The 13428-nt window shown below is 42.4% G+C and overlaps 1 long non-coding RNA gene across 1 annotated transcript; it reads left to right on the top strand.

The window, feature by feature from the left end:
• The first annotated feature begins 6503 nt into the window (after positions 1 to 6503).
• On the top strand, positions 6504 to 12864 carry LOC132342352 (uncharacterized). Its single transcript, XR_009490695.1, has 3 exons — positions 6504 to 6659; positions 9376 to 10925; positions 11337 to 12864. It is a non-coding gene; the product is annotated as an uncharacterized lncRNA (long non-coding RNA).
• Positions 12865 to 13428: the final 564 nt, after the last annotated feature.

Here is a 13428-nt window from a genome sequence, read left to right as displayed (position 1 = left end):
ATGTGACAGCTCTTATTAAAATACCCAGGGTATGCCAGAGACCTCCAGATGCTCCAGGAAGCACAAGGGGAGCATTCTTTTAGGGAATCTTGGTTTGCTTGATCAATTAGCTCTTTGTTGGCTCTATCAAGAGCTTCTCACATGACATAGTGAAAGAATCTGCCTGGCAATGCAGGAGATGCAAGAGACTCAGGTTTGATCCTTGGGTCAGAATGATCTCCTGGAGTAGGAAATGGCAATCCACTCCAGTATTCTTGCCTGGAGAATCCCATGGACAGAGGAGCCTGGTGGGCTACCATCCATGAGACCGCACCATCTGTAGGAACATGACTGACCAAGCACAGAGGGACTCTATCAAGCCAGAGTTAGTGATGTCTCTTCTTCCATCTACAGTGACTGCAAATTGGGAAGTGCCTTGAGCTTGAGGTTTTCCTGTAGATTCTTGAGATGGACCAAAATTTTCTGTTAAACACAGCAGCCCTTGATCAAAAAGCAGAAACAGTGCTGAAACAGAAAAGCCTGTTGTCTGATATGATCTTTCTGGGTTTGTTTTCTTTAGTCTCCTTCATGGTTCCTCAGCTGATGGAATGGAAGACTGCACATGAAAAATTCTTTTTCATTTTGTTCTTTTAAAAATTTTCAGCTATCTAAAAATTATTTTTGAAAATGCACTGTACATTGTGAAAAATTAAGCAATATGAAGTAAATGAAAATCTCTCTATGACGAAGATTCCTTTGAAGACTGGTTCATATCATTCTTCTAGAACTTTTAAGCAAATGTAGATATACTGAAACTATGTAGATTTCAATATAAGTGGGAAAACACTCTATATATTAGGTTAAAGAGCAAGAGGGAAAGAGAGGGGTAGAGAAGAAACTATGCTATTCTATGAAGCACTTCCTTTCTATTTGATGAACACCATTCAATATTAATGCTTTAAAGGCCTATCTTTTTTAACTTTGTTTATCTTTATCTAAGCAAGCTCTTAGATTTTGGTTGTTTCCAACACTTTATTATTAAGAAAAAGAAAGGTGTGGACATCTCTTGCGTACAACATTGTTTTGAAGTAGCTTGTCAAATATTTGAAAATACAAAATACAAAATAAACCTTTGAAGAAAGTCTCCGTTTGTCTATATCAACTGTTCGTCTGACAGAACGTTGTGGACAAATGACCAAGCTGATGTGAGAAAAGCAAGCCAAGATGCTTGAGCGTAGCTGAAATCCCACCAAGCCTCTGGCCTTGCTGGTCGAAAGGTCATCTTTGCGGGCAAGAGAGATCTTGTTCAATGTACTGGGGCTCCCAAAGAGTCTGGAAATTACTATCACCTGGTTCATTTCCAGAACCACCTGGTCAGTCCTTCTCTACTGGGCTCAGTCCACCAGGTACATCAAAGTGGACTTGAACACACCGGACTTTCTCTGTCTCCCAGAGGTTTTATACAACTACACAACAGAAGGCTGCTGTGGTGAGTTTTGGAGCAATTTGTTCTTTTTGATATCAGCACGTTAATTAATTTTTGGTATGGATATATGTTTATTTATACCTCTATTTATCTGTGTCTCTATTGTTTCCCTCTCTCTAAATATACACACACATACAGGGACATAGAGTATCTTTCCAATTTTTTTCTGAGCTTTCTGCCATTTCAGAAATATCATTGACCAAAGATATTACCCCAAGTCAAAAAGTACTTCCCAGTACGCTATTCCTCCGTATTGATAAAGGAATTTCCATGGAAGTCCTTCTAAGAGCAAAGCCTCGGCTCTCACAGCATTCTATGAAAAACATATTATTTCCTTCTGGTACATTAATTTTTGGATTACTCTGGGGGACAAAACACCACCAAAGTAGTGGTTTGGCTATAAACTCCCTTGACATCTGGCCAAACTTCTAAATAATAAGGATGTAATTGCTTTCGAGCTCTCACCACTGAGATTTTCTGGCTACTTCTTACATAAATGAGAAAGTTAGCATTGATATTTTTGTGGTAATAAAACCACAACTTTCATAATATTTACCAAGCTGCAATCAGATAAGAGCTCATTTTGGGGGCATCGGGGATAATATTTAGCATGGTCAATTAGGGAGTGGTGAGTGTTGCCAGAAGTGACTTTTTAGAGAACTTATGGGATTTCAGCTTCTCTCGGGATGCTAGGAAGGGCATGGACACAGCTTCAAGGTCCTGCCACTCACAACTTTCACAAGTTAGTGTTTGAGACATTGTTTAAGGTGAGCAGAAAGTTCAGGGTGAGCTTGTGGTGATTAATTTGGGTTTCTCTCAGCTCTTCCTTTCTGTGTTTGCAGAAATGTGACCACCCTCCCATGGAGTGTTCTTCTCTAGGACAGTGTTTTTCAGACACTCTCCTCTAGCGGCAGCAACAGTACTGGTTGCATGCGTGTGAAGTCCCTTCAGTCGTGTCCAACTCTTTGCGACCCTATGGACCGTAGCTCATCAGGCTCCTCAGTCCATGGGATTTTGCACGCAAGAATACTGGAATGGGTAGCCATGCCCTCCTCCAGGGGTTCTTCCTGACCCAGAGATCAAACCTACGACTCTTACGTCTCCTGCATTGGCAGATGAGTTCTCTGCCACTGGCACCACCTGGGAAGCCCCACAGTAATGGTTATCATTGGTTGAATCCCTACAAGGTGTTGGGTGCTGTGCAGAGCACTTTACACCAACATTTTCAGATTTAATCATTCTTAAGCCAGTCAGAGGCTTCTCAGGTGGCACTAATGGTTAAGAATCTGCCTACAATGCAGGAGACACAGGAGATGGTGAGTTCAGTCCCTGGGATGGGAAGATCCCTGGAGGAGGAAATGGCAACCCACTCCAGTGTTTTTGCCTGGAGAATCCCATGGACAGAGAAGCCTGGTGGGCTACAGTCTATGGGATCACAAAGAGTCAGACAGGACTGAGCGTGCATGCACACAAGCTCAATCAAGTATTAATATCATTATCCCCACTGAAAGATGCAGAGACAGGCTCATACAGATGATCCAGAGTGACATGTTAGTCTATGAAAAAGTTGAGAGTTACCTGCTACTGTCTGACGTAAAGGTAAAGCCTTTGACGGCTACACCTTCCCACTGCCATCTCCCCATCCTGTTTTTGATTGCCTTGTAGCCATCCAGGAGGGTATATTCCACAGTAGAGGTTCTCAGCATTAGCTGTGACATGAAATCAACTGGGAAACTTGGAATAAAAAACAGATCCTGGGGCCCCATGTCCAAACTTTCCCGCTGGTGCTGAATCACTGATGTTTTCAAAGCTCCTCAAGTGACACGTATGTGTAGCCAGGGCTGAAAGGCAGTGCTCCTTAAGTTGATTTGATCCGTGATTTCTGTTGTTGGAAGTGCAGGGCTGCACTGATGTTCCAACCAAGCTGCTAATAATTAAAAACAAAGCAGAGTCTGGCCATCGTGCAAAGGCCGATTTCCACGTTCATAAAATTTCACTGGCATTCAGTTGAAAGCAAACATCAATCACTTTACTTATGATCTCTGGTAAGGGTAGTGTGGGCCAATAGATGGGTGGAAGCTGGTATTCAGGGTCCCAAATGTGAGTACCCCAAACCTTGGCCATGCACAGAATATTTCAGGTCACTGGTCCATGTGTGCCTGAATGAGTGCTTAATTTCCTTTTTTAGACCTCAGTAATTTCTAGCAGAATGTATAGAGTTCATGACACAAACACATCTGGATTTGAGGGTGTGGATCTGAAATATTCGCCGGCCAATATGTTGGGAGCAGCTGTTGCCTTGGCAGCCGGGGAGGCTGGGGGTGATCTCATTGGAGGGCCCATCTGGGGCTTCGCTTGCCATCACACAGCTTCCTATGCTGATTTCAGCTGCGCTTCCAAGCTGGGTGCTCCCTCTCCTGCCCAAAGGCATCTTGTAGCCTTCTCCCTCGCGATGAGGGGTGCCCAGAGCCTTGACACTGCTGCATCTCATGCAGAAAATGCCAAGAGTGTGGAAATCCTTCTTTTCTTAAAGGAGACTGTGTCACCAATTGAGGCTGGTCTGTGCCAGACTCCATGCCTGCCCACAAAGGAGCTCCTAAAAGCCAGCAGTGAGAGGCAGGCCCTCCTTCTTCAATCTGGCGTGGAGGATTGGATCAAGGGCCATGGACCCAGGCAGAGCTGGGTCTGAACACACATTCTACCGCTTTCTAGCCTTTTGACCTTTCTTAGACAAGCCATTTCTCTGAGACTCTGTTTTCTTGCCTGTAAAGTGGAGGCATGAAAGCTCCTTCACTGGATTGTTTGGAAAATTAGATGAGTGGCTGGCACATACAGCAGAGGCCTTTTCCCCTTTCTTCCCCTCATGCAGCTGCTTCTAGATTGCGTGTTGTCATCTGAGCAAGACCCATTTGCCAAGGTCAAGCTAGCAATTTAACAAGCAGTTCCCAGAACTTCTATTTGCCATTCACCATAGCACTCCCTGCTGCGTGCACTTTCCTGTCTCTGAGCTGTCCCTCATGCTATGCCCTCTGCCTTGAAAGCTTTTCTCCCATATTCCCTCCTGTTCTTCTCCAACCAGTTCGGTTCTCACCTTCTCACACTGATTCTCTTGGCTGCATGTGATCTCTCGCCTTCTAGATCACCAGAGGCTCTCATACAAGGGACACCCAAAATGGTTAATGCTCTGAGCTCACTGTCCACATCCACAAAATAGAGATAAATATACTATTACCCTTTTCCAAATTGTTTGTGAGGCTTAGATAAGATGTAGGGTGTAAAATATTTAGAACAGTGTTGGACACAGTAGATGCGCAACAAACATTAGCTAACAGAAATATAATGAAAATACCTTACAATAAATAGTCATAGTATTACATAATGTGGGCTTCCCCTGGTGGCTCAGCAGTAAAGAATCTACCTGCAATTCAGGAGCCACAGGAGATGCAGGTTCGATCCCTGGGTCAGGAAGGTCCCCTGGTTGAGGGTACGGCAACCCACTCCAGGATTCTAGCCTGCAGAATCCCACGGACAGAGGAGCCTGGTGGGCTATAGTCCATAGGATCCCAAAGAGTCAGACACAAATAAAGCGACTTAGCAAGCACAGTACACAATGTAACAAAATTTGACAATAAGAAGAGGAGGGAAAAACACTATGGGGCTGGCAGTTGAAAGAACAAGATTGTAAAAATCCAAATGGATTCCCAGTCCCCAGCTTCTTCTGGAAATGTGACTACACTCTTAGGGTTAATGAGTTTCTAGAATAAGTTCTATGTGGAAGGAAGAGGTTTCAAGTGCCAAGTTCTATCCACTCCAATTCTCATGCATTGTAACCCTTGGCAAATCTTCTTCACCCAAGAGTTTTGATTTTGGCTCAGCTTTCTAGCAAGGTATCAGTTAATTATGGTAAACGGATCAGGCATTCTTGGGCAGCAGAGAGATGCTGGACTAATGTGGGACAGCAATGTTGGCGGTAAGGGGTTTATTGTTTATTATAAGCCAAATAAATGCCATCAGGGGATTGATGAGGAAGCCCATGTCCACTTTGGGGGAAGCTAAGGTCTGGCAGGGTGGGTGGAGTGGTGACTGCTTCTGAGGAAGACAGGAGGATATAGGAACCATAACTATTGCTTCATGGGATGGGGAATCCTGACCCCTCCATTCAAACAGCTCAGTCTCAGCCCATCCTGAGGCCTCTCTCTGGTAACCTGGGAGCATGCATAGGGTCCTAGGATTCAGAGCTCTCTGAGATGTCAAACGTCAGTAATTCCTTTGTCTTTGACAGCCCGAGTCACATCCTTCATTCAGCATGTGATTTGGGTTAGGCAGTGCGTGAGTGCTAAGTTGCTTCAGTGGTGTCCGACTCTAGGAGACCCCATAAACTGTAGTCTGCCAACCTCCCCTGTCCATGGGATTCTTCAGGCAAGAATACTAGGGTGGGTTGTGGTGCCCTTCTCCAGGGGATCTTTCCAACCCAGGGATCAAACCCGGGTCTCTTAAGTCTCCTGCACTGGCAGGTGGGTTCTTTACCATTAGCGCCACCTGGGAAGACTTGAGCAGAAATCTTAGCCTTGCGGTTCCCTTGTTCTCTCAGTTTGCACCAAACATTAACTCACCTCGCCGACTTCCAGGTTCCTTGACTGTAATGTGGGGATCTTTGCAATTACCTTACACTGTAGTTTTTCAGAGAGAATGGGGAAGCTGTAGAATAGAATGGGGTGGGGGAGGCTGTGGTTGGAAAATAAGGTATGTCTTAGCAACTAACAAGCTGAGAGCTGATTAGTTCATTTCATTTAATCCTCCCCACCATTCTGTACCTTGATTCCCATTTTACAGATGAGGAAACAATGGCTCAGAGAGGCAAGGTAACCTGTTCTAGGCCTCAGGAGGAGAAAGAGGCCGCACTGAGATTTGAACCCAGTTTTCTAAGACTCCACTGTGCTCTGCCTCCCACCCAAGTACATAACACATCTGTAGGTTATCTCGTTTCTGAGCACAGTCAATGTGGGCTGCTCTGCTGGGCGCAAAGAAACCTTGTTGACTTGCTAAACTCACACTACAAGCCCTGCTTCTTGCCCTTTCTCTTCTCATTTATCCACAGACCCCCAGATAGCCGTGGAGGTAGCCAGGTGGCCAAGAATTTCAGTTAGAGGAAATTCCATTTGCTTCCTATCCAAGATGACCGTGCATTTTCCAGGTAAAGTCGGGTATCCCTAATGCACGAGAGCAGTTGAGAGTGGCCTGGGCGGCCCCTTCATTTCTGAGCCAGTCCCAGCAGAGAGCTCGCCGGTGTTGTTATGTGTCCTTATTCGTTAAGGATTCTCTGTATTGAGATGCAACCTAATTAGGGTTGAGCTCAAAGCCTGTTCTTTCGGGGGCTTAGTTCATAAAAGATTAATGTTCATTTTCCTTGGGTTTTGTTGCAGAATTCAGCTGGAAAATATCCAGGGTGCACTTCTTCCAAGAGAAGTAGCACTTTGGTGGTTTGTGAAAATCCCTTTTCCCTCATGTCAAAACCTTGTTTTTTGTTTTTTTTTTTTAATGGCCCATTCCCCTCCCCCCGCATGACCATTTTAGTTTCTGAAGATGTATAAGAGAAGAAAAAGGGAATTCCGTAAACAGAGAAATCTGTTGGAGATATTATTCACAAAGAACACATCTGATTATAGATAATTTTAAAAAAACAGGTAGCAAATAAAAAGTACGCCATAGAAAGCAGTTCTGCATTCATTCATTTATTCCAGGATTCAGCAAACATTTATTGAGCACCTGTTATATGTCAAGTATTTACATCTTGTATTTCACATCTTGTATTTACATCTTTTATTTCATCTGACTTTTCTGTTTGTGATTTGCTTGAGCAATTTAACTCCATCATTAGAGCACTAACAGGAAGTGCTTCCTACATATGAATGGGTAGCTTCTGACAGTCTTCTGCCAAAAGGAAAACCTACCTATCCAGGTTTTTAAAAATTAACTGTATTTTCGGATAACAAAAGTTAGCCATATGTCAATGGTAAAAAATGCCCAAGCATATGGGTTGATTAAGAAGTAACAACCATTTATAATCCCAACCCCTGGAGACTTTCTTTGTTAATAGATTGGTGTCTATTCTTCCAGGTTTATTTTTAAGCAATAAACTATAATAACAATATAATTCTACTTACAAAAATGAGAAACAGACAGTACTTCTGTTCTGCAACTTATGTTATTCACAAAGTTAATATAACTTACCCTATCATGGTAATATCTTCACATCAGCCCAGAGACAACTTCCTTGCTGTTTTAGTGTCTGCATAGTATTATTCCACTGTGTAAATTCCATGTCATTTACCAGCTCCCCATTCAAGGTATTTTGGTTGTTTCTCCTTTGCTTTCATCATAGCAATGCTTCAGTGGACTCTTTGTAGCTAAGTTTGGGTATTTCTGTGAGTTTTTCTGTGGGTAGATTCTTAGAATTGGAATGTACTGAGTCAAAATGATGAATTACCTTTTTTTCTCAATTCTCAACTTTACGAAATGTCAAGATCCTTCACACAGTGAAAAATTTCTCTTCTGTAATCCTTTCCCTCACTCACCCTCTTTTATCTAATTCCATTCCTCTCAAAATATTTTTAAGGCAAGACCTAAACGGTAACAAGTGTTTGGGGAAATGGTGCTCTAATTTTGAAAGGAAGAAAATGTAGAACATAGCCAAATCTATAATGCTCTGAGCAGCTCTGGCTGCCTATAAGTAAGCAAAAATAGCCTCTTCTCTTCCCTTAAGGTGCAATCGCAAAAGTTCTCGAGCTGATTGTTCCCCCAGAAGAGGCAAAGCCCAGGTTTGCTTTTCTTTACATTCTATTGGTGACCTGGGCAGTATAAAACAATAATAGTCATGGGTATTTGTAGAAGAGAGCATCATTTCAGTATAGGAAATTATCATATTGCTGAAGGAAAGCATAGAAGTTTAACTGATTCACTAAAACTCAGCAAAGTAATAATATCATCACAGGACACAGCATCTTAGTGACATGGGCTGAGTCATTTCTGTGTTGAGTGAGCTTAGGAATAAAATAGTTCTATTCTCAATTCTCCAATTTGCTGCTGCTCAGTCACATCAGCCATGTCTGACTCTACGATCCCATGGGCTGTAGCCCACCAGGCTCCTCTGTCCATGGGATTCTCCAGGCAAGAATACTGGAGTGGGTTGCCATGCCCTCCTCCAGGGCTTCTCCAATTTAACAAATTTATTGATTCTTATCTTCCCCCAAAACCTGTATTTTACAAATTTTGACATTTTCCTCTTTGTTAAAACTGAAAACCCATAGCCAGATATAGCATAGAAATGCAAATCTTATTTTGTGGACGTGTCTGATGTTTTAACTTCTGCTTTACCTGGGCTACGCTAAATGGGAGCCCTGTGTTGCCTCAGTTAAAAGACGGCCCCCCCAAAGGTGGCTTTCTCCTAAAGATTCTGGGACGACTTTGCTGACTCTGTCCAATAGAGGGCAGTACGTTTCTCTCATTGACCTGCTCAAGTTTGAAAAATACATGGTAAAAACAGAAGACTCAGTATCTTAGAATCCAAACACCTTTCTCTTTATTAAAGTCACTGCCAGAACACTTCTGATACCAATACACCTGTGAATATTTCAAACATAGGATGAGCACAAGGGATTTAAGTATTCCTTGTGCTAGAAATAGTGGATTTGCTTAGGTTCAAATCTATGAATGGAGTAAAAGTGTTTTCTAAATGTCCTGAAGCTGTTCCTTTTTACTGCTTTGATTTGCTTAGTTAACTTTTTTTTTTTTTAAGTCTCACTATCCTGGAAGACCAGGAAAATTGATTTTAAAGAGCTTGTAATTATAATCTAATCTCTTTCCAACACTATTCATTATCACATTTTTTTTTCAATTTGAATATTTCTTAGGGAGAAGATAAAAAACTTAGAGACCTGATGAGCTCTGGCAAGGAAGGGGACCAGGAGCAAGCACACCATTCTGTGCAGGTGGAAGGGCTGCCACTCCTGCAAAAGGAATTTTCCGTCAATTACAAACAATCCCACACAGTTTCCCTTAGATTGTCACAACGATTTTCAACCTAATGAAAGTTCGGTCCAATGCCACTGTCTGATTGTTCAATCACTATCTGATTGCCAGTTAGACTTTCCATCCTTCAAATTCCACCACAAGACAAAGAAGAGATAATGTCCCAGAGAAGTGTGGGAGGAGAGGGGGAAAAAAGGCAGAGGAAGGAAACAGGCATTGCCCACGCCTGAACTTTGTCGCCCCTGGATCAGTCTCCGGAGATGGAAGTCAGCATCCTGAAGGGACTGTGTTGGGTGGCCTGCTCCCTGATAGAGCAGCTGAGATCCAGGCTGCGTTTCTGCTGTTTTCATTCCGGTGGTACCTTGTCTCCCAAGCTTGCCCCTGTGACCAGGGGACTAGGTGTTTGTACCCTTGTGAGTCCTCTTTCACCCCTCCCTGGAACCTGAATTGGACCTGTGACTCACTTCTATCAATAAGATGTGACGGGAATGACACTGTGCAAATTTCTGGCTTTAAGAAAACTTGGCAGCTTCCACTTGTGTGCTCTTACCATGTAAGAAGCCCAGTTACCCTGCTGGAGAGGGTCCACCTGGAGAGGCCCTGGAGGATTTCTTCTCATGGAAAAAGAACCCACAAGAAGGTCAACAAGGTGCCATATGTGTGAGTGAGAAAGCCATTCCAGCCCAGCTGAGTCTCCACAGAACTCCAGCTCCACTTGCCGTCTGATGGCAACTTCGTGAGCAATCCCCAAGCCAGACCAGCAGAAGAACCATCAGGCTGAGTCCAGTTAGCTCATAGAATCATGATAACAATTACTGATTTTAAGCCATTGTGTCTGGAGTTCTTTGTTACACAGCCTTAGATAACTGAAGAACTACCTGTATTACTTTGGCACTTTCTGCATGGATGGTGTTGCTGTCCTACAAGGCATGGAGTCTGGTTGCATTGGGAACCAGGCTTCCTGCTCTGCCAGCTCAAAGGAAGAGAATGAAGGTGGTACCTGTGAGACAGAGAATGGGCTGTCTCATTTGCTTAGTTTAGTTAACTTTGTTTTTTTTTTAAGTCTCACTATCCTGGAAGATCAGGAAAATTGATTTTGAAGAGCTTGGAATTATAATCTAATCTCTTTCCAACACTATTCATTATGTTGGATAGGAGACCTTAAGTCTAGATCTTGCTCTAGTGCCAACTAGTTGTGTGACCTTGTGCAAATCAGTTGACTCATTTGAAAGAGGTGATGGTTGTACTATTAGGGAAGCAAATAAGAAGCCACCACTTTTCCTTTCTTTGTCTATGGCAGACATCAGGAATCCACTGTGGCTTTACTGAGCCTAGGCTTGGCCTCAGAATCCTTCTCAACACAGACAGCTGCAGCCTTCTGATCAGAATTAACTCATCAGATGAACCCTGTTTGCTAATCTCTGATTAAATGGTAAGTCCTCTTCTACTGCAGTTGGGTAAATGTTAGGTGACTTAAGAATAAATTAATAAAATAGTTAATTACAGCTAATTAATTTATTAGTCTTTTGGGAGAGCCTTGTGTTTGTTTTGGGGCTCCAGCATCCTCAGCAAAGGATGAATATAAGCTTTGGTGGTTCTGAGCTTTGCAACTAAAGCCCAACCAAAGGTAAACCCAATAGTGTCCCCAGTCATTGAAAATTTTTGATTGATGTCAGCTCAAATGCTGTTGGGAAGTAGACAGGTAAAGGGAAGAGTGAAGTGGACCCACCCCATGCAAAGGCGCCAGCCCCTGGGGTCCTCCCGCTGATGGTTGCCATGGGGGGCTGTGAGTGTCTAGGAGGGTCTGTGTCGGTCTTGTGCTCATTCTGTCCCTGGCATCCAGAAGAGCGCCTGTCACTAAGATGTTTATTGAAGAAATGAATGAGCCTGCTTCCCTGTGGAAAACCATCAGCAGAATCAGCAAAGCAGAAAAAGAGGTGAAGAGGAAGAGGTGGAAGAAGAGACCAAAACAAACTGCAATTCACTGAGCATCTGCTAAGTGCTCAGGTGCTACAAGAGTTTTACCTGCATTATCCCATCAAACCCTTACAGCAAGTGCATGAGCCGGATTTTATGATCCCTCTATAATAAATGAGAGTTCTGAAGCTCAGAGAGGTTGTTTATTGTCCAAAGTCACAGAGCTAGCAAGTGGCTGAACTGAGGTTTAAACTCAGCTCTGTCTGCCTTTCCCCGTTTCACATTTAGACAGCTCAAAGCTCCTTTTCCATCTTCTCAGGTTTGTCTATGTGACCTTGTTATTCAGATTTTTCATCTGCCCGAATCATAGGATTGTTGTAAGGATGAAATGAGTTGAAACATGTAGAGTGCTTAGAATAGGGCATGGCATATAGTGGGCACTCAATAAAAAATTAGCTTTCTGTTCATTTCTGATGTTTTCTTTCTTACTCTACCACTAAACATAGTCCCACGTTGATTGTACAAGAAGTTATGTTGTACTCAAAATAAGTTGCCCAAATCAGAAAATGCTGTCTGTTTGTATATTTTATTTAATGTCCCCCAGCAATTTGTCTCCTGGTCTTGTTATTGTCTTTGTTTGTTTGCAGCCTGTTTTTAAAGATCCATCTTACATATAGTCTAGCTGGTCAGAATCACATCTTCTAACAATGAACCAGTGGAGGAAAGTTTTGGCACATGAGATATTTTCAGAAATTAGAAATGGCAATGGTCTTGGAGTGAGAATACCTGGCTGGCTGTGTGACCCTAAAAAGGGACACCATTCATCAGAGACTCAGTCTTCTCATCTATAAAATGAAAACAATAGTTAGCTACTTAAAACCTCTCTTTGCTGTGACAAGCAGTGGTGCCTGGGACTGCACTGCGATGTGGACAAGTGAGAGGCTAGCCCAGGATGCTGCAGAGTCCCAGAAGCTGGCGCAACCCCGGGGCAGGACAGGAGCCTCCGTTAAGAAGCCTGAGCATCTGAATAATGAACATGTTATTTAAATGGAGCTGCGGTCTCGTGGAGCGCTGAGAAATCATTTTCCACACTTCACTATTCTTCTAGTCAATGGGGCTTGACTTGATTATTCTCCCTCGAGGCTTCAGGAGATGTGGGGAATGTTTGAGATTTGTTTAAAAATTAGCTAAATAAAATTTCCCCTCCTCCCCAGCAATAGTTTCTGTGACTGATGGAGCTTTCACTGGGTAATGTCTTAGGTGGATGTAAATCTGAGCACAGAAAATACACTTCATATGTCTGTATATGTAAGGTTGTGTATGTATGTGAATAGAATTTTTCATGTTTGAGGGGGGTGGAAACAAAACAAAGACCTTGAATAGGAGCTTCTAAACAAGAGTCAGCCTTATCACCCTGATTTCATGGAAGCTGCCAAGTACCCATCCCTCAGATTTCACCCCCATTTGGCAACTGTCTGTCAAACAGACATCCAAGCTAGTATTTTTATTATTATGTGTATTCATATAATAACTTGAAATTTTTTAAACAAAGAATAAAAGAATTTAAATAAATGAATATATTAAATAAATGAATTTGAAATAAATTCTTTAAAATGTTATTTAAAAATAAAATTTTACATAAAGAAATGACCCTTTATTTTCAGATTCTAAAAGTGCCCTGTGAAAAATTTTTAAATGCAAGAAATAAAAATCACCAGAACCATCACACTCAAAAATAACATTTCAAGCATTTTCTTTCCATTTCTTTAATGCACTCATAAATACATAGAAATGCATGGACACAATTGGATCAGGCTGGATATATGATTTTCTGCATTGCTTTTTTCACCTAATATGATATATGCTTCCCTCCCCCCATTGTTGAATAGCTTTCAAAATCATGATTCTTAATGGTTGTGTAATTTCATCAAATGGATGGAGGATGATTTATTTAAACACTCTCTGGTTGTTGGAAATTTAAGTTGAATTGCAGTAACTTTTCAATGAGAGAGAAAAAA

The sequence above is a fragment of the Bos taurus genome, chromosome 15 (assembly GCF_002263795.3).
Source record: "Bos taurus isolate L1 Dominette 01449 registration number 42190680 breed Hereford chromosome 15, ARS-UCD2.0, whole genome shotgun sequence".
Lineage (NCBI taxonomy): Eukaryota > Metazoa > Chordata > Mammalia > Artiodactyla > Bovidae > Bos > Bos taurus.
Note: the sequence above shows the minus strand (reverse complement) of the source record. Positions and strands in the feature narration are given on the sequence as shown.